At 41.6% G+C, this 20,957-nt stretch overlaps 1 protein-coding gene across 2 annotated transcripts in view; it reads left to right on the forward strand.

Annotated features, from left to right (window-relative positions):
* Positions 1-6,323: 6,323 nt before the first annotated feature.
* The window catches only part of LOC138204123 (sodium/calcium exchanger 1-like), a 104,201-nt gene continuing 89,567 nt past the window's right edge, over positions 6,324-20,957 (forward strand). The window contains exon 1 of one of the 2 annotated variants that reach the window (XM_069159270.1): positions 6,324-6,505. The gene's annotated coding sequence lies outside the window, so the exon portion shown is untranslated. The remainder of the gene's footprint in view (positions 6,506-20,957) is intronic. The other variant, XM_069159271.1, reaches the window with a different exon arrangement.

The following is a 20,957-nucleotide window of genomic DNA, read 5'->3' on the forward strand; positions in this document are numbered from 1 at the left end:
ATTTGTTGATCACTGTAAAGTTTGAAATAATCTCTGAAACACGTGTTAAATATCTGAATACAATACAGTAGCAAGTGTGTTGCATCGGTTGTTACATTAAATGCAACCCGTGCAGAGCAGCTTATATCAAAGGGGACGGGTGTGGGGAAACAGGAAGAGGGGCCAAATCAGCATGTAGAAGAACTAGCCTAGTTTTTAACTGGCTTTTTAGCTGTGCCAAGTGACAGTCCGCCAAAGTCTGTGCAACACAGGACTGAGTGTAGCATGTATTGTTCATCCAGGGAGGTAGTCAGAAGGCAGTTTGAAAGGTACAATTTATGTAGAAGTGTCTTCCCTGATAAATGCGGTGCACGTGTCACAGCCTGCAGCCAAAGGTACCAAGGCACCCTACTTTGATTTTTGTATTTTTTTTTATCTTTAATGGGCTGAGGTAACCTAATACTTTGGGTTTTAATGTGTAGACTTTTAGAGGACTGCTGTCATCTTGGTGCCAACTAATGGGCATCAACTACAACTTAGTCTGACTTTGACTCTGACTTTAATATCTGGATCACACATGCGGAAGTTCTCATTACTTCTCCAGAAAAAGGAGTCGGTCAAGAAAGATGAATAACATGATTACTTATTCATGTAAAATTTGAGGGACATTTTTTAATGTTTAAAGAAGAACCTGACCTGTAGGTCAAGAGCAACAGTTCCTTATCTTAGTATAAACATTTATATACTGTACAGATATTTATAACCCCGTTTCTGAAAAAGTTGGGACTCTGTGTAAAATGTACATAAAAACAAAAATGTCATGATTTGCAAATCTCATAAACCCATATTTATAGACCAAAGACAACATATCAAGTGTTGAAACTGAGACATTTTATTGTTTTTTGTAAAATAGATGCTTATTTTAAAATTGATGCCAGCAACATGTTTCAAAAAAGTTGGCGACAGGGGCATGTTTCCCACTGTTTTGCATCACTTTGTCTATTTACAATGTGCAAATGTTTGGTGACTGAGAAGACCAGTTGCTGGAGTTTTTCAATTAAAATGGTCCCATTCTTGCATTATATACAATTTCAGCTGCTCAACAGTTCAGGGTCTCCTTTGTTGTATTTTTTTTGTTTCATGACGCTCCAAATTTTTTAAATTGGAGACGGGTCTGGACTGCAGGCAGGCCAATTTAGCACCCGGACTCTTGTACCAGAGAGCCATGCTGTTGTAATACATACAAATGTGGTTTGGCATTGATTTGCTGAAAGAAGCAAGGCCTTCCCTGAAAGAGACGTTGTCTGGATGGCAGCATATGTTGCTCCAAAACCTGTATATATTGTTCAGCATTCTTCCCAGATGTGTCAGCGACCCATGCTATGTGCACTAATGCCTGTGTGTACTGTCACAGATGCTGGCTTTTTAACTGAGTGCTGATAACAATTTGGATCGTTTCTCTCCTCTTTAGCGTGGAGGATGCAGCGTCCATGATTTTCCAAAAGAATCTCACATTTTGATTTGTCAGACAGACCACAGGACAGTTTTCTACTTCACCTCAGTCCATTTTGAATGAGCTGGGGCCCCGAGAAGGCGGCGGCGTGTCTGAATCATGGTTATATATGGTTTCTTTGCATGGTTGAGTTTTAACCAGTGTTCGTGGATGCAGTGATGAACTGTGTTCACAGACAAGGGTTTTTAGAAGTGTCCCTGAGCCCACGCAGTGACTTCCAGTACATAATCATGTCTGTTTTTAATGCGGTGCTGCCTGACGGCCTGAAGATCAAAACAATCCAATAATGGTTTTCAGCCTTGTCCCTTGTGTACAGAGATTTCTCTGAATCTTTTAATGCTATTATGTACCATAGATGATGAAATCCACAAAGTCTTTACAATTTTCCGTTGAGGAACATTATTCTTTGATTGTTGCCCCTTTTTCCTACACAGTCTTTCACAGAGTGGTGAACCTCTCACCATCCTCACTGCTGAGACTCTGCCTCTCTGAAATGCTCTTTTTATACCCAAATCATGTTACTGAGCTGTTGCCAGATAACCTAATAAATTGAGATGTTACACTAGGTGTTTAAAAAAAAAAAAAAAAAAAAGAAATTTTAATTAAAAATAAATATATTTTTAGAAATTTTATTGAACCTGTCCTAACTTTTTTGAGAAGTGTTGCTGCCATCAAATTCAAAACGAGCATAAATTTGACAAAACAATAAAAGTTCCCCGTTTCAACACTTGATATGTTGACTTCGGTCTATTTCCAATTAAATATGGGTTTATGAGATTTGCAAATCATTGCATTTGGTTTTTATTGACATTTTACACAGCGTCCCAACTTTTTCGGAAACGGGCTTATATGTCTAACATGTTTCTGACTAATCTCTTACTAATAATCCCCATAAATAAGACTAATTTCTGCTTCTAACAAACACAACTGTGATCAATGTGCTACACTTTCATGTCTTTCAAGCTTAAGAATCGATTTAATATTTCACAGAAAGCAGCAGTTCTCCTCCAGGTTGAAACTGTTTACACTGCTGCATTCAAAGACCCCTCTGCACTGTGGTACAGTCATCGTTTTCAGCGATATTACGGTCGTAAGACCGAGGGGCCCGCTTTTTCTCCCATTGCCATAGAAACTGAGTAGAATTTGTAGCTTTCTTGGAAGATATCATTGTGGTTTGTTTGGCAATATAGTAGTGAGGCAGGCAGAGACACACTGCGAGGGGATGGAGGATGGTTAATTGGCACTGAATCTGAAATGTTTTGATGCTATGTTGAGAAAAGTAGAAATACAGCGGAGACAGGGAGCAAGGAATTGCAGGTGATGCAGTGACTGTAATTTAAATAGAAGATAGTCGGAGCAGGAATCTGGAGCACTGACAGTGAAAACATGATTCTTAAGTAATGTTTTCTGCTTCAATCAGGACTTTTGGGGATATTCATGCAGTTTATATAAATTCAAATTATTTTATTACATTCGCGTTTTTCTTTTTTCTTTATCTAATTTGATTTGAATAAATGACAATGAATGGAAGCCTTCTAGCCAACATGTTTTCAGTGATGTACCATCTTTCTATTTGAATCATTAGAATTAATCCTACCGCAGTAAGCAAACCGGTATTTCCAGATGAATGATATGAGTTATCTCAGTGCTTCAAGGCTGTTGATCAATGACTGGTAGCATTCAGCGTTAAAATAATCCCTGACTTCCCCCTAAAACATTTTTTTCATCCTTTTTGAGGTGACCTTCGGTAATCTGCTTTCAACAAATTTTGTTATTTTTGTTTTTCTGGCAACACATTATGCCATCCCCTCAGCTAAAAAAAGATCGTGGTCATGCTTTGACTGATTTTCTGTATTGAATCCAAGGTGTTTTTAGAAATGGATGTAGCCTCCAGTGAAAAGTGAAGCCAATGCAGAAGTGCCTTTAAATACAATACCACTGAGGTCCACAAGGCACTGGCTCCAAAAAACCTCTGGCTCCATTAGACTCCCATTCAAAAAGCATCAAATTCTCTCATGAAATACAAAGCCAATAAATTTTTTTCACCAGTTATTATGATGTCGTTTGCTAAAGTCCTTCCTTCTGATCAGTGATCTGGTGGTCTTTTTAAAAATAATTACATAATTAATTAGATATTGGGCCTTAAAGAGAGGTATGTGTCGGGGTGTTCCTGGTTTGATTGACATGCCTATATGTCAGGTCAGGTTGCCTGTAAAGGTGGGCGGGGCTAGTGTCCTCAGGTTCTCGGTCAGATTCCCCTTCGTTCCTCTTCAACTCGTCCATATATGGTCACTTTTGATTCCAAAAAACCAAGATGGCGTCTGCTGAAATACCAGATTCGAGGTGTCAAAACTGCAGTTTACAAACCAGTGGGTTACGTCTCTGTGGTTTGCTACTTGGTTTAACACAGCAGTGACTTGCATTTAAGTCTAATGTTTTGTTCAAATCCAATGTTTTGGTTACCTGTCCATCCACCCTGACACCCTCTCAATGTGTACTTTGCTACTTGAAACATATTTACATCTAGTAACATCATAATCTTTGTCTTTGGCCTGGCTATAATTATTCTCACTTCAATGGGTCCTTTTGGGGCACTTGCTGAAGAGGCAGATGCTGTCATTCTCCTTGAGAGAACAATATTTTAAAAACAGATAAAACCATAAATGTCTGGCTTGGTTTGATTAGATTCACATTTTCAATAGGAACTAGTGTGTTTGGGGAAAAGTGTGAACGTACTGGACTGACAAAAACAGTGGAGATAAAAGTTAAATAAAAGATTTCTGCTCCTCTTGTTATTCTGACACAGAATATTTCCTCCTTTCCAAACCCAGACAGTGTTCTGCATCAGTATAGCCCTTTAATATTACATGCAGTCATTGACATTATTCATTTCTAGACTTTACGCTCCTCAGCAGATATAATAGAAATGTGTGTGGGGGCGTGTTGGATGTGTTGGCATCTGTATGTGTGCATCCATTTCATGCATTTTGTTTAGCATCGTGTATGTGTGTGCGTGCGTGTGTGTGTGTGTGTGTGTGTGTGTGTGTGTGTGTGTGCGCTCGTGCGAATGTGCACAAACATGCTTGGGTGTCCAGCTATGAATTTGCAGTCATGCATTTAGCTGGAATGCATTTGGACATGAGGGGTTGTGTGGGTTTGTGAATCTGTGTTCTCTCAGCGTACATAAGAGCTGGGCTGGAGTTGTAATGTGTGCGTGCGTGCATATGCGCGCGTGTGTGTGTGTGTGTGTGTGTGTGCGCGCGCGTGTGTGTGTGTGTGTGTGTGTGTGTGTGTGTGTGTGTGTGTGTGTGTGTGTGTGTGCGTGCGTGCATGTGTGTGTGTGTGATGTCCCCTCGGGGTGTGAATTAGCTTGCGGTGCAGAGGCCATGCTTCACGCCGAGACAGAACTCTGATCAACTGTGTCGAAAAAGACGGATCATGTAAAACTACTCCGCTCCTCTCTCATTATTTACACCGACTCCAGCACTCCTCTCTTTTCAGCCCCGCGCCCTCTTTTCCCATCATTCCCTTGCACCTGTCCTATCTCTCCCTTGTCTCTCCTTGTCCACTACCCCAGTGTTCTCCCTGCCCTTCTCTCCCTCATCCATCTCTCGCCCCCTCACCTCCTCGTCTCATCCCATTGGAGGCCATCCTTCTGAGGTGACGCGTGGCAGAGCTGCACTTTTCAATCCGCAAATGAATTCCATCCAAAGCACATGCTTTCACGTCTGTGCTGGAACACATTCACAATCCCAGTAATGCAGTACAGCACAGATGAATGATAATGAAGAGTTTTGTCTGCAAATCTAAAACTTGTTGATTGACAGAAAATTAATCGGCAACTTCCTCAGAATTATATTTGGACATTTTAATGCGGTAATTGGATAACTGCAGTAAAGATGATGGAAAACGAAAGGGGAAAAAATTAAGGCTGCTGCTAGACTGGATCAGGCTGAGGGATGCAAGTTTTTAACTCTCCGCTGCTGTGATTGGTTGTTTCACTGTCTGGTCCTTAACCCTATCCTAATCCTATAACCTTAACACTTTCACAACAACCAATCACCGAGAGAGATTCCCTTCCGCTGATCCAATCTGTCACAAGCACAAAATTAAGAATGACTTGCAACCAAAGAACCTCAGTCAGGGTATGTTGTAGTTCATGGACTATCAGTGCACCAGTTTGGTCATTTCTTAAACAAATAACTTTTGTTTCAGCTTCTCAAATTGGAGAAGTGGCAGCTTTTCTTTATATTATATCATTGTACATTAAATATTCTTGGAGTTTGGGCTCAAAACCGGCATCATTGACTAAAACAAATCATCAACACCTTAGTTGAACATTTTCTGTAAACAACTACTGGTTGCAGCCTCGAATTTATAAACGGTAGAGATTTTGCTCTTTTTTCGCTTCATCTTTTTTCATCATCTTCTTTTTCACCTCTGCTGCTTCTCTGCTCACCAATTTTCTATTTCTGTTTCTCTCCTCTCCTCTCCTCTCCTGTGGTCTATGTTTATCAGTGCCGGGGTGATGCTGCTGGGAGTGCATGCTCCTTTGGTTCACATCCATCCTGTCACACACACACTTGCAAGCGGGCACAAACACACACAGTAATAGCCACTGTCTAGCTGCGTGTCTTATCCCTCCACTCCTGCTCACATCAGCTCATACCTCCTCAGCTCCATCTCTTTTTTTTTTTTTCTTTCTCAGTTCCACGTCTTCCACACCTCTCTCTCTCTCTCTCTCTCTCTCTCTCTCTCTCTCTCTCTCTCTCTCTCTCTCTCTCTCTACACTGGAGAGGAGAGGAGAGACCGGGGAGGGCTCAAGAGCGCGCGAGTGAGCCAACGGGTTAAGTGCGCGCGCTCCGTCTCCGCCGCCGCTTCAGAGGAGGGAGAGACGTTTATTCAGCTGCTGAATGAGGGACGGAACGGAGGGAAGGGATGAACCGACAGAGGGACGACTCAGTGAATCAATGAACGGATCCCGACTTGGGCTTTTTGCAGAGTACCGAAACGGTGAGAAGACAGCGCGCATTACTATTGTTATGACTATGTATTCATGTGCATTTATTATAGTTGATCTTATTACTCCCACCTGAGTGGTGCGCGTGACGGGGAGACAGTCGGTGTGTGTAAGAAGCGTGCAGGTATGTAGTGCAATCACTTTGACAGGTTAATTGCAGCTGTTGGTGTAATTTGCACAGATCGGTGCATGCGTGCGTAAATAAGGAGCAAAAAACAAAAGTGTGAGGGCGATATGAGCCAGATGATGAGCGGGAAAAGGAAGCTGAGGGAGAGAGACCTCGGAGGAATTTACCGGTCACCAGCGTGCCCTACAGGTTTCAGGGGTCTCTTTTCAGGTGTGTGCGACACCGCAGAGCTCTGCCTTGTCTGGGAGACGCCTTTCAATTAAGCATTTATCCGGCGCGCAGTCTCCTCTGCTGAGAGACAGCGTACGCTACGTGCGTAAACCGGAGATCTTGACCCGCGCCGGCTGAGCAGAGCGCGGCTCCCTCAGCTGCAGAGAGAATACAAGTGAGTGACATTTCCCCCAAACCCACAGGGGTATAACCCTGCCGAGCGAGGATGGGGATTGCCGGTGGCCGGTGAGGGAGGATGAGATTAGGGTTAGGAACGGCGAACACACCCCGGTATGGAGAGACTGCGCACCGGGTCAGGGTGCACGAGCGGAATGGATAGGTTACGGTGGGAACTGCAGCCAGAGAGTACGGTAATACATACGAGTGAATGTTCTGAGATTAATTCAAGAAATGACTAAAACTGAAACTGAGACGCACAATAGGTTTTTGGCTTTTTTTTTTTTTTTAAATTAATTTAATTTTATCTTGGAAGATTATAATATTTAAATGTTTGTTTGTGGTTAGGGTTAGGTGAGGATTGATGATGATGGCTGTGGGAGTGTTGTTGATGATGATGATGATGATGATGATGGTGGTGGTGACGGTAGTGCTGAGAGTTGTGATATTGGTAGATGATGGTGGTTGTTTTAATGCTGCTGCTGATGGAAGTAGTGGTTATCCTGACATGATGAAGGTGGTGCTAGTGATGATGATGAAAATGTTGCTGGAGTTATGATGATAATGAAGACGATGATGACGTAGTAACAGTTTTGATGATGACAATCACATGATTATAAAAAATAATGAGACGTGGATGGTGGTGGTAGTTTTTATGATGATAGCTGAACTTTATAATGGCAGCATGATGATGGAGATGAGGATGGTAATAGTAACGGTGATATTGATAATGACGATGATGGTAGTTTTCATGATGATCACTGACCTAATGGCAGCCTGATGATGATGGTGATGAGGACTTTTTCAACAATGATAAATAATTAACCCAAAGATATGTCGCCCTCTCAATAATTCAAGGACCCAAGCTGTCCAAGGAAATGTAGGCTATAAATTAATTTGCATATCTTCAACCATTTTCAGCTTATATCAGCAGCAATACGTCTTTGTGTTAAGCAGCTTTGATGCTGTCCAGCATCCAGCCGGCTATTACTGTCTGCAGGTTGGTGATGGAACATTTCAGACAGTGGAGACACGCAAAGCTCTTTATGAACAAGCAAAGGGTCCAAATATATTATGATGTCTTGTCTGCAAAAAATTTAAGATGAATTTCAAAATAAAAGGACACATTCCTGTGTTAGGTTGATAGGAAACAATATTTTCAGACGAAACTAAATTTTGACAATGATTCTGATTGAATATCCATTAGCAACAGCTCTCTTATTTAAAAAGACAACATCCCATTTATTTTACTTGTGAGTGCAATGAACTCAAACACAGCAGCAGTATGTTTTGGGCGGCCTAGTTTACTGTAAATGACTGCGAGTCCAGAGAAACCAAGTGTTTGCAGGTAACAACACATGTGTTTATTCATTATTTTGTGAGAGGCAGAAATGTCAATGTTGACATGGATCTGGTCAAGCTGTCATATTTATACTTCACCTCTAGGTTTGTGCGGGCTTTAGTGTATGCAGGAGTCATGCTGCCTCCATACCTGCTTAGTCTGTGTGTGTTTGTGCAGGCGACAAAAATATCCAAGACTTTTTCCACGCCTCTGTCGGAGTCTTTCTTTCCTGTATCCTTGACTAATCCATTAATGACTTAAACAACATACTCACTGCCAGGCAGCCGAAGGTGGTAACCCCAACTTGGCCTCTATTCTTGTCCATGTTAATCTGGTTATGTGTATTGTTGGCATCGGTCCCTGGTTACTGATGCTGTAAGGGAACCCAGGAAGCCTGCTACTTTTAGCATAGTGCTTATGTCCAGCAGCTGAGAGGGACAGGAAAGTCCCTGTGGTCATAATCCTCTTCTATCCCTTGCGTGGGTTTGTTTATTACATGCTTGTAGTGTGGCCAGCGGGGGGTGGGGTGTGTGTGTGTGTGTGTGTGTGTGGGAGGGGGGGGGGGGGGGGGGGGTTGTAAGTTCTTATGAATGGGGCGGCGGAGGGAAATAATGTTGACAATGCAGGTAAGTAGAAAAAGAAAAATGACTCGTGGAGGCAGAAGCAGAGGTTACTAGAGGAAGAATGACACTTGGTTTAGGCTGCACTGTTACAAGTACATTGTGGATGCCCATTGAGATGACATATAGGCCAGCCTAATCTTCAAATCCCTGGCCCAATGTTTTTTTATGCCTTCCAGGGCTAAAACAATTGCTGATGGCAGTGATTGATTGAGCCAGAAAGTCATGCTTTTCAATAGTGGTCATTCCTGTATGGAGCCCCAAAGCATTCAATATTAAATTGCTGCTAACATTGAGCCAAGCCTGGTGTGAGAACAACAAACACAAATAAACCTTAGTAAGTAATGGGACAAAACAATATTCAATAATGTGAGATGATATTTGATCATCCATGATTTTATTTAATAATTGGTTCATTCATATATTTTACTCAAAATATTAGTGTAATTATTTACATACTTTTTTTTTATTCATTTATTATTAAAAACTTTGACGCTCCATATTCTTGAGGCGTACAGCAAAAAAAAAAAAAAAAATCACCTGTTTGTCCATGCATTTCACCCCAGGCATCATTAAACTTTCAGCTCTCATCCCAAGCTTTCCATCCGACTCACCAACAACCTTTTTAATCTACTTCATCTTGTTTACGGAAAGTGATTTTATTCAAAATTTTAAAAGTCCACTCCATCTCCATCATTTGTTTGGACTGCTGTTTAATCTTGCTGCAACCTAACAGTGCGTTCCCCCTGGAGGTTTAAAGCGTGGCCTCCTGCCTACAGGTTGATTAATTAAGTCAATAGAATGTGAGGACATTGATATATCGTGGTGTTCCTCTCCTCTCTGGCTGCGACACAAAGTCATTGGCCTATCCTGTTTGATTTTATGGAGTGTTTGACATTCATGGAAAGTGCCCAATACCCACAGGCACTGCCCAAACGCCACATCACATAGTGGCACCTCAACACTTGCTGATTGGTAAAGCGTGTAATGTGAGTGGAGGCCACGGATTGAGGTTTATACCATCAAATGACAGTCTCTCAAACCCAAAACGTAACGATCAGTGCAGCCATTTGTTATATTCAACTTTAAAATAGAAAATTACAGCATGATCTAAAGCCTCGTATAAGAGGAGGCTGTTGGAAATGTAGAAGAAAAGTAAAAAATGTGTTCAACATACTGTGATTGGAGCACAGAAGAAGTTAAAATCAAAGTATTGCACCACTATCAGGCATCAAAGGGCGCTAAATACTTTGCTAAAAAAAAAAAAATCAATAATCACTTACACAAAAGATGGGAACAATATAGGTTTCAGATATGTTCTGGCTGAAACACCTCTCTTGAGTTTAAAATACCCGTAAAGCTGAGTAGTGCCGACCTAATATCACCCTGATTTCCCTCACGGGGCCCAACTGGCCGGCCGGGCCCCTCACATCTTTCATTCCACTCTGTTTCCAATCACTCCCCGAAGCATCATTTCAGCGATTCATTTGACACATTTATTGCCAAATAGTGAAATTTCCAAACTGGGCATCAGTTTCAAATGCACCAACAGTGATCTCACTTGCACAACAGACTGCCTTGGACCTCACACTCATGTACCTCACTTAGTCCTTCAGAGGGAAAGCAGCTAATGATGAACTGAGTCATTAGTAGCTTGAAGCACTGAATGCGGTAGTTTGCTTAGTTCTCATATTGAGCAAATCAGACGGCAGATCCTGCGGTGTAAATCTCCTTTCAAGTATGATTATATCATTTAGGAGCGATCCAATAGCTGAGTAGTTAAGGAGCGTTCCATGTCAGCACATATGTTCTGTCCCCATGTCGACTTCCGGCCAGGGTGACAATATGTTTCATGTCGTTCTTTGACTCTCTTCCCACATTTCCTGTCGTTTTCTAACAGTCCCTGTCAAATAGGAAAAAAAAAAAAATGCCCAAAAATAATTCTAAAATGTAAATTATATCACTGAATGAAATCACTCCATTTATCACACACCATGTGAAACTCATACTGCGAGACTCTGGCAAACATATTTAATGGAGGGTGAAGTTATGTTCGCTGTAAGTCAAAGCCATAAAGACTGATTGTTATGAACACTTTCAGAAAGCGCCATATTTCACACAAATGTATATATGAGAGTAGAGAGAGGAGTGTTGACAGTGAGAATGCACTTCAGTCATCATGGCATTGGTGTAATACTTTGCATTCTTATGATAGTTTTGTTATGTCTTGGTGTATTTTACATAGCCCCAAAGGGAATTCGCAAATGTTGAAGAGATTTGTTTCGAGATGCATCAATTTACACCACTGTTCTTCAGCCAAATGTAGAGCGAGTCCCTACAGTCAGAGATGCCAGACTCTCCATGTGCAGTCGGCTCAATAGAGGATGCAACGTCTTAAGCAGACGTGTCCAACTAAGTACCTGATAAAGGTGGAGGGAAAAGTGAGTGCACCACTAAAAATGTCCAAAGTTTGACCATGCCACCTCAAGTCACTTTGTTTTGTGGTGCCTTCAGGCGTGCGACGTTCAGTTACTGAACAGCAGCCATTGTAGCCACAAGTAGCAATAACAGAATGATGTTAAATTCTTGAATGGTTATGCTTGCACAAACCAAAAGGAGTCATAAAGTCAGTGGGAAAAAAAATCATGTGAAAAATAGAATTTATTTAGTAAAGTCCGTTATACAGAAATATATTTTTCAATATTGCAAACGTTAGCCGCCTTAAGCTAATGGTCATCGCAGACATAGTAAGGCTGTAGCAACAAAACCACTGAGTGTTTATTTGAATCTCTGGTTTAGACTGTTAAGAGTCTCCTTTCTTGAGCTGAATACCTTATTTGCTTCAAAATAGTTTATTTTATTTTGTAATGGAAAAGGAAATGGTTATTGTAGTCCTCTGCCATGCATTACCCAAATTGACTGCATGAATGTTAGAGTCTGGTCACACTCTATAACCAATCGTCTCGTCCTCATGGACGTAGACCTCGGGTTCATTTTGAAAGTATTGGAGCAGCCTTTAACCCATCGGCATTGACCACCATTCACCGTATGTTGTGCTGAAACTCGACCACTGCAGTCACTACATTTAGAAAAAAATGCTTCAGTTCAATGTCACTTCCACTGGTGAACAGGGTTTCCAGACTGTAATCACAGTGAAGCACACTGAAGCTGTGAGCAGTAGTCTGGTGCAGCCAGGCTCATCTTGCTGCAGGCAGGTGATTCCTTTGCAGAATTAATCACGGAGGTCCACCAGCCACGACCCCTGACCAGGTTATCTCATTGATCCTGAAAGGTTAGCTATGATCTCACTCGGTCCTCTGTGTCCTTAAGTCATTGAGTCTGTGTTTACAGCGGGGACCATCACTGTCCAGTACACAGTGACAGGCACTCTTAAAAATAAAAATAAAAAATGCACATTTACATTAACAAAAGTTTTGACACAAAATAACCATAAACCGACAAACGAATATAGAAAACGTTAGACACACTTGATGGTGCCGTCGTCTCTACCGTCCCACCAGATGATGTTTAAAGATGAGCCGGGCATTGATATGCAGAGAGGCTCGCCCTGCTGCTGCTAAGAATAGAAAACACCAAGGTGGAGAGGAGCCATTTGTTTTATGAGTAACCTCAGAATATGACACACACACTCGCGCTGACAACAGTGTGTGTGAGAGATAGTAACTGTCTGTGTCTCTGTGTCTGTGCGATGATTCACAGGGCAGACTGTCCTGGTGATGTTGTTATTGTTGTCAGCGGTGTTGTTGTTGCCTTAAATTACATTTCAGGGATGGCTTGATGCTTGGCAGCATGTGGCCACGCTAAGTGGAGAAAAGTGACCAAGGTGGTTATGATTTCAGAAAGATAGAAGAAGAGACGGCGGAGGAAAAAAACAACACTGCGTCTGTCTTTTTTTCCCCGCCGCTCTCTGAGGCAGGATTCACTGCAATTTGCTCTTTTTAAATCATGAATGGGAAGCTAGACGTGAAATGGACAATCACAGGCTTATTCAGCCAACTGTGAAAGTGGGCACGGATGAAGAATACACTGACCTTTAAAACCCCCTTAGCCTTAGGCCAATTTTGTGAATTTGTACAAAATAAACCCAGATTCAATCGGAAGCAGCTCCACATTTCTAAGTCCAAAATGAACAACACAGAGCTGTGTGAATAAGGGACACTTGGGAGAATTTTGAAACACAGTGAGGCTCCCTGTTTTCATCCCCAGACCAGATTCAGACTGGCAAGCAGCGAGAGTAAATAATAGCCTGACAGTCGACACTCGTGCTAATAAATCTATTGAACAGTCTGAATTGCAACAGAAATGAAGCCGACAAATGCTGCATCCATTTTAGTCACAGTAGTGTAAGGTGGACTCTGCATTGTAGCCATGCGAGAGCTTTAGAGAGCCACATGTACCACGCTCTGAAAATGATTGCTGCAGGTTGCGTTAAGTGAATGTGTCTCATGTGAAGTGGACAGTTGAGGAAAGCAGTGTGTCCTCCTTGAAAGAAGTAAAATCTCAAGAAGAGTGTGAACCTATTTGGAGCGACAACTGGTTGTCGAACAGATGAAGCACATGTTTATTTTTTCCCCTTTACTCTCCCTCCCTTGTGTGCTGTTTTTTTTTAGCTTTTCCTCGCCACCCTGTTTCTACTGCTTTCACTCTTTAATTTTCTCCTTTCGCTCTCCATCCTCTCCACGTTCTGCTCTTGTCTGTTCTTTTCTCTCTTTCTGTGTGGTTTGGCATTTAAATTGATATTTCCAGTTTATAAAATGTAACAACTATGGTTGAATTCTGGGAATTGAAATTCTGGTATTTACCAGGAATACTCTCTTTTCCTGGGAAAAATAGCCCGAGATTCATAGCATGTGCAGTGGGTGTAAATCTGGGTTGTGTTGTATAAGGGACAAAGACCCTACTTCCTACAACAGACACCTCATAACACTTTGAGATAAAATTAGCCTTCCTGTCAAAACATGGAATACTCCTTTTTATTGTCAAATGTAAAAAGTCTACATTACATTACGGCATATATTCTACTGACATTAAACTATATTAAGAACACTTAAGGAAAAAAGATGGTAAAATTAAGACGTAACACCAGAGGGCTTAACCTGTACCCTTCAAAATAAAAGTCTCTGCTAAACCAAGAAAGGATTGTACAGGGATTTATGATGCCCTGCTAATGGGGGAGCTTGCCAATATAGACAACGTGAATAAACCTTTCAGCTGCAGTTGTTTTTCCTCTTATTTTTCATGCTGAATTGGCAGCTCTGGACCTCTTCAAATAAAAATTTAATACATCTGTAAATTAAGTCTCTTTAGCAGCTAGAGGCTCCACTCTGTTCTCCAGCTAGTTGCTAACTTCTGCTGTTGTTTGGGACTGCTTGGAAGGTGAAGAGTGCCTTCATTGTAAGTTATTCACAAATCCACAAATATTAAAGCTGCAGTGCATAAAACCAAAACAAGCAGCTAAAAAAACTGCTGACAGGTGCTCACTGACTTTGTCACTACTTGCACCACCTTTCACATACACTTAGTAATTGTAGATATAAAACTATTGATTGGTGCTCCTTTAAAATCCATTATTTCCTGGAAAAAGAGTAATCTCTTCCAAGAAGGTAATAATTCCACAATCACAGACCTAATAACAACGTAGAACCAAGATGTAAAACCTCAACAGAGGAAAGATGAGACTTGCGGTGCTGTTATATGATTTATTATGATAGCGGAGGAAGAATTGTTAAATCTTTCTAAATCTGTCTTCTTACTCTTATTTTTCTGTTTCTGTCATTTCCCTCCTCATCTTTCTTCATCTCCCGTCGCTCCCTTGCCCACATTGTTTCGCTGATTACCCCCTCTCTCAACATTTCACTCGTCAGTTTCACTCCTGCTGTCTCTCTCTCTCTCTCTCTCTCTCTCTCTCTCTCTCTCTCTCTCTCTCTCTCAGGGTATCACATCCGTCTCCTCTCTCTCACCTCAGTTTCCCAGCTCGCCCCATTACTCCTCTCGGCCTCGTCACTTTGTGGCCTCCTCCATCCGATGTCTGTCACTCCACCCCTGGGTTGTTTACTTTATCCCCCTCTGTCTCACCTCTCTCTGGTCTCCTTTTCATCCAATTTCCACAATCACTCCCATATGTCCTTATTACTGTCTCCTCGTGTTCAGCTCTACATCCCATTGAAGCAGAAGACATTTTTTCCTGTCCTGCCCTGTAACACCTCATCTTACATTACTACTATGATACTAATATACTCATCCATTTTGTTCTAGTTTTTTCTGTCCTGTTTTTTTTCTATCCTCCTCTTATACACCCCCCTCTCCCTTTTCTTCAATTCATTTGTGTATAATCTGTCACAGCAGCATAACCAAACCTGCTTTATATAATCTGATAAGAGTCCACACACACACACACACACACACACACACACACGCACATACATACAAGGTGTCCAGCCACGCTGCATGCATGACTGCAGGCTGGTTCGGCATGCAATGCATATGTGTGACGGTATGCTCACGAGTGCATGCGTATGTGGTTGTTAGATCTTGCAAGTGGTGTCAGCTTCATTGGACGCGGTGGTTTGTATGTTTGTGTTTTTGTGACGGAAGAATCGTCATGACTGATTGTCTGATTGGATTAAAGAAGAGATGAGGATTTTAAGCAAAGGAGAGATAGATGGGAGAACAATAAAAAAACCTAAGTGAAGCAGGAGTGGACGAGAGGCGCCTCTAAATACCCGTAGTCCACTCTGTTGTCGTGCTATTGCCTCTCACTTTGTCTGTCTGTATTATTCTCTTCAATGCACATGTCCAGCTTCTCTTTCTCATTCTCCATCACCGAATGCAACACTTCAGTGTGATCTTTCTTTGCTCACTGGTCAAGTTTTCATATTTTCTCTTTGTTTGTTGATGTTTTGTGTCCTTTCTGAAACCCTCAGACCTCAGTGTGACAGGTTTCAAAAGGGCTCGAGTGTCAGTGTGAATCTAAAAAAAACAAAAGCTGTTTTTTTAATCTCTTTTTTTTTTTTTTTCTTTGCTGAAAATAATGGCCTCCTTTGAAAACACATTTCACAGATTGATTGATTTCACTGCCTCTGTATTGCTCCTGTAAAGTAAGGAAAGGGCCAGTGTTGGGATTTTTCATCATACAGGAATGCATTGAGCTGATGAAACACTCGGTTCCATTTAACTTCATTAGTTTTACCACAGCTCTGTCTCCCTCATTTCCTGAACACAAACAAATCAAACGCAGTCGTGTTATCCATCTGCTCTGTTATCAAACTGTACTGCTTCTTGGCATTGCTCGCTCGCTCGTTCGCTCGCTCACACGCACACGCACACACACACACACACACACACACACACACACACACACACACACACACACACACACACACACACACACACACACACAGTGTGGCACATCTCTTTTTGGCATTCATTCGAAGAAGCTGTAATTTCTCATCACCGTAGGGCTATTTACTTTTGAAATTAAAGAAATGAAGGAGAAAGAGAGCAGGCGAGTGCCAACTCTTTATGTACACGGCCGAGTGTGGAGCCAAAGGACTTGTAAAGTGCACTTGTTTCTTTGCTGGAGGAAAGCAGTGACGAGACAGTGGAGCTGGAAGAGGACTGATGAAATAAGATTTGGGAGGAAATAGAAAAAGTTGGAAGAAGGGAGATAAAGAGATGGAGGGAAATCAATTGTGTAGTTAATCTCAGTGCGATACAATGAAGAAAGGATGACAGATGAGGATTGAGATTAATGGAAGCTGCCTCTACAATCCTCAAATTTTACCCCTAGCAGAGTGCTGGGAAGTTTGAGGTACTTTGAGCATTTCAGTTATATGTTAGTTTCTAGGCACACCAATATTTCCAAAGAATTGCTCATGAGAATGATGTGATTAATAGGAACTCTTACAAATGGAGGCTTATTATAAAGACACCATATAATAAAAATAAAATACATGCTTTCCAAAATATTTATCCTGTAGTTACCAACCTGTTTGGTTTGTGGTCCTTCACTATAAAGCAGTTAGTGCATAACTGATGTTCAGATGTTCATGAGTTTCAGCAGTTTTACTAAAGAGATGTTTCCCTTAAAATAAATCTCAGATAATTGACACTTAATACACAAAAGAACAAATTTAAGAGTGCAGCAGACCTTTGTTTTTTGCCCTATTAATAATCTCATGACACCTCAGATATGTCCCTTTGATGGGGATTGGACCCGTAGCTTTGGCACCACTAGACTAAACTACCACCTTTAGCAAATACTAGCATTGACCTTGCCTGTTATTACCAGACCCACATTTACTGTATAAATATATGGCTCTGGCCACGTCCCTTTGAGAACTGTTTCCAGTCGTTGAATCTTACTAGGCGTCGACTTTCTCAATGACTGAGGTTCCCCTAGTATGGCTCACCTTTGTGTGTTTTAGTGAGAGAGTGCTTCAACGTATAGGTATAGTTGTGAACTCCATGTGAGTGCAGGTGTGTGTGTGTGTGTGTGTGTGTGTGTGTGGTGTGTGTGTGTGTGTGTGTGTGTGTGTGTGTGTGTGTGTGTGTGATGTCAGGGTGCCCACAGCAGAAAAATGACACTTAAATGAACACTCACCGTGTGTGTGTGTGTGTGTGTGTGATCAAGTCATTGCAAATAAATCCATACACGTCAAGGAAGACTATAGAGAAGCCTTCATGGTGCATTGTTGTGAGTACGCTAAGTTTAAATGTTCATTCTCAGTGTTCATATTCATTTGTGTGTGTGTGTGTGTGTGTGTGTGTGTGTGTGTGTGTGTGTGTTAGCAAGCTCGCTCCCTCAGGCTCTTTGCTTGCCTCTCTGTGTGACATTAGCAAGGGACCGAAGTCTGAGTACTGTGCTGCCAGGACCTCTCAACATCACACACACACACACACACACACACACACACACACACACACACACACACACACACACACACACACACACAATACACACACACACACACACAGAGAGAGAGAGAGAGAGAGAGAGAGAGAGAGAGAGAGGCAAAAAACAAACCAACAGAGGCTGACAGATAGTGGATATGAACATCTGCAATATGACTTGGGGAGAAGAGTGCATGTGTGTGTTGGTGAGTAAACACATCAAAGTCCTTACAGCAAGACTTTACAATATTATACAAAGGAACCCAACAATTCAACAATTCCCACATAAGCTAGGAGGGAAAAAACTCCTCTTTAAGGAAGATAAACCTCCAACAGAGGGAAGGAAAAACTCCCTCTGAACAGGAAGAAACCTCCGACAGAACCGGGCTCAGAGGTGGAGAACATCTGCCTCGACCGGTTGGGGTGAGAGGAGAGCAGAGAGAGAAAAGGACAGCAGAGAGATACAAGAGAAGAACTGTTGGTGGAGACGACAAGCGCAGGGCAGAGACATGCAGCTCCATGACGGGACATCTGGAAAAGAAAGAAGAGAAACTACGCGAGCGAGGGAACTGAATGGAGACAACAGACAATAAGAAGAAACTATGGGAGAGAAGAAGATGGTGAGGTATGAGTCAGTTAAAGAGTAGGAGGAAAGAAAAGAAGCTCAGCATGTAACAAGGTCCCCCAGCAGCCTCAGCCGATAACAGCATAACTAAGGGTTGGTTCAGGTCCACCTGAGCCAGCCCTAACTATAGGCTTTATGAAAAAGGAAAGTTTTGAGTCTAATCTTAAAGCTAGAGAGGGTTTCTGCCCCTCGAACACAAACTGGGAGCTGCGCTATCTGCTTATTAACAGTCTATGGCTGAAGGATAACCCGGCTGATTAGCATGTTAGCACTTGGCTTGTGATCTAAAGTTTACCAGCTAGTTATGTCTAGTTGAGACCAAAGATTCACAGTAAAATGATTTGAAACTTGCAGCTGCTTGTAATTTGTTGTACATCTTTGGTTTGTGCTTTGATTTACTGCGTCACTAAGCTTCCGGAACCGAATATTTCAACAAGACATGCAGCTGAATCTGCGTGCCATTTTAGGGTGTCACCGCAATTTTAGATTTACTTCAGATTAAGACCACGTTAGAGATAAAGTAAGGTTTAGTTATAGTTACCCTGCTTACAAATGGTAAAACCTTCAGAATACTCTTATACATTATTGTGTTTCTTACAGTTGTGTTGCTACTTTAGCTGAACCTCTTATTTGTATGTCATTGCCAACAGGGCTCGTGCTAACAGTTAGTTTCGCCCTTATAAACAGAGGTTTCAATAATGAAGCAATATTGAGAAGTGTCTCCAACACTACTCCATTTGTATCAATATTCAAAACACATATAGGTAGATCTAGATTCAAAATGTAGTTGAATTTAATACATCCTCGCCCATTTCCCTGTTAAACACACCCACAGAGTGCACTGGCTGAGTTCATCCAGTTATTCCTCTCTCTGTTCTCCAATCATTCCTTTGTGAAGACAGTGCAGTTATTAACCTTCAGGCCCACAGCCACATTCATTAAGTTCATTTTCTAATGTAGGCCGAATCTAGATGTAGAATGAAACATTCATACTCTCTTCACCATTCATCTGTCTACTGATACTTCACCCAACCTCTCTGGCCTTTACAGCCTAAGGGGCCCGCTGACACTTTTCTCATTTCCTCTTCACTATCGTTCTGCCATTAATCTTTTCATCAACTTTGCTTTTCTCGCTGTCCCATGTCTTGTCTGTTATTTTTCCTAATGCATATCCTCTACTTCTTTCCTTTCCTTTCCTTTCCGTGCTCCTGCACACTGCCATTATCAGCATGACAATCTGTTGCTTGCTTCAATCTCAATCACTGCTTCAAACATGCTTTTAGATGGATCAAAGTATATATTAAGCATTAATACACACACATATGCAGGCGCGCACACACATGATGGCATCACGTGCATGCATCTCCGCACCCTCGCATTGAGCCTGTTGCCAATTACTGGCTTCAAAGACTGAATAAATGCTGTGCCGTGTGCTATCTCTGAATATTCACATCTACACCCACACACTTCCAAACCCATCCACTCAAATTACACACATATGAGTACACATGGCTAACATGCATGTACATAAAACATTTATGAAAGTGAAAGTAGAAATATTAGAACAAACCTGTGTGTGGCATTCTGTGTGTGAGAGAGGGAGCGTCACAGCGTGCCCAGTTGAGTGTGTGATTACCACGTAATAAAGGCTTGGTATTCTCACATCTGCTGGTTGACTAGAATGCCAGGCAACGGTCAGACGCTTCAAAAGCTCTTTCATGCCTGACTCAGTTAGGTCGCATCGACCTCTGCATCTGCGGATCGATTGACCAGCCTTAATTTGACTCATTTGGGGAAGCAAGAACTCTCTAATCGACCTCTGAAATTCACACACACTCACACGCTCGCATACAATTAAGTATATGAGAAATTAGGATGGACAGCCTCTTCAGCAATGTGATTTTTTTTTTCTTTTTTCTGAGTTCTGTCTTCCTTTTTTTCAAATTATGTTTCTTCATTCTGTAATGAATATAAAAAAAACCCCAGTTGTTTTAGCCTTTAACGTTTCAGTATTTTAAACGGATTATTGATTTTTCACCACTTGGGGGAAGCAGAAAAAGCTGTTAACGTTCACATAAGATCACCATATAAATTTGAAATAAGTTGATGAGAACCTCGAGACTAAACAAAAACATGAGAGGTGGGGTTTGAAAAACCAAAACAATTAACTGAAAGAATCTGAAATGCTCCGTAGAGGTCTGAAGGGAACTGCAGAGTGGTTGACTATTATTAATGCTAAACGCTCCACTCTGTTTACCAGAGAATTGCTAATTGTGTCTGTTTGCTGTTTCTGGAACAGGGCCGGTATTGTGAAGTGGGCTCTTAGAGCTTTTTCACCAAAAGCAACGGCCTGTTGTGCAGCTTGAATGTTTTAAATTTCTAACTTTTGGAAAGCCATTAATTGGGGATCATTATAGTTTGAAAATCAAGC

This window comes from Embiotoca jacksoni, unplaced genomic scaffold (assembly GCF_022577435.1).
Source record: "Embiotoca jacksoni isolate LCO1_2020_lvr unplaced genomic scaffold, fEmbJac1.0.p SCAF_24, whole genome shotgun sequence".
In the NCBI taxonomy this organism is placed as follows: Eukaryota; Metazoa; Chordata; class Actinopteri; family Embiotocidae; genus Embiotoca; species Embiotoca jacksoni.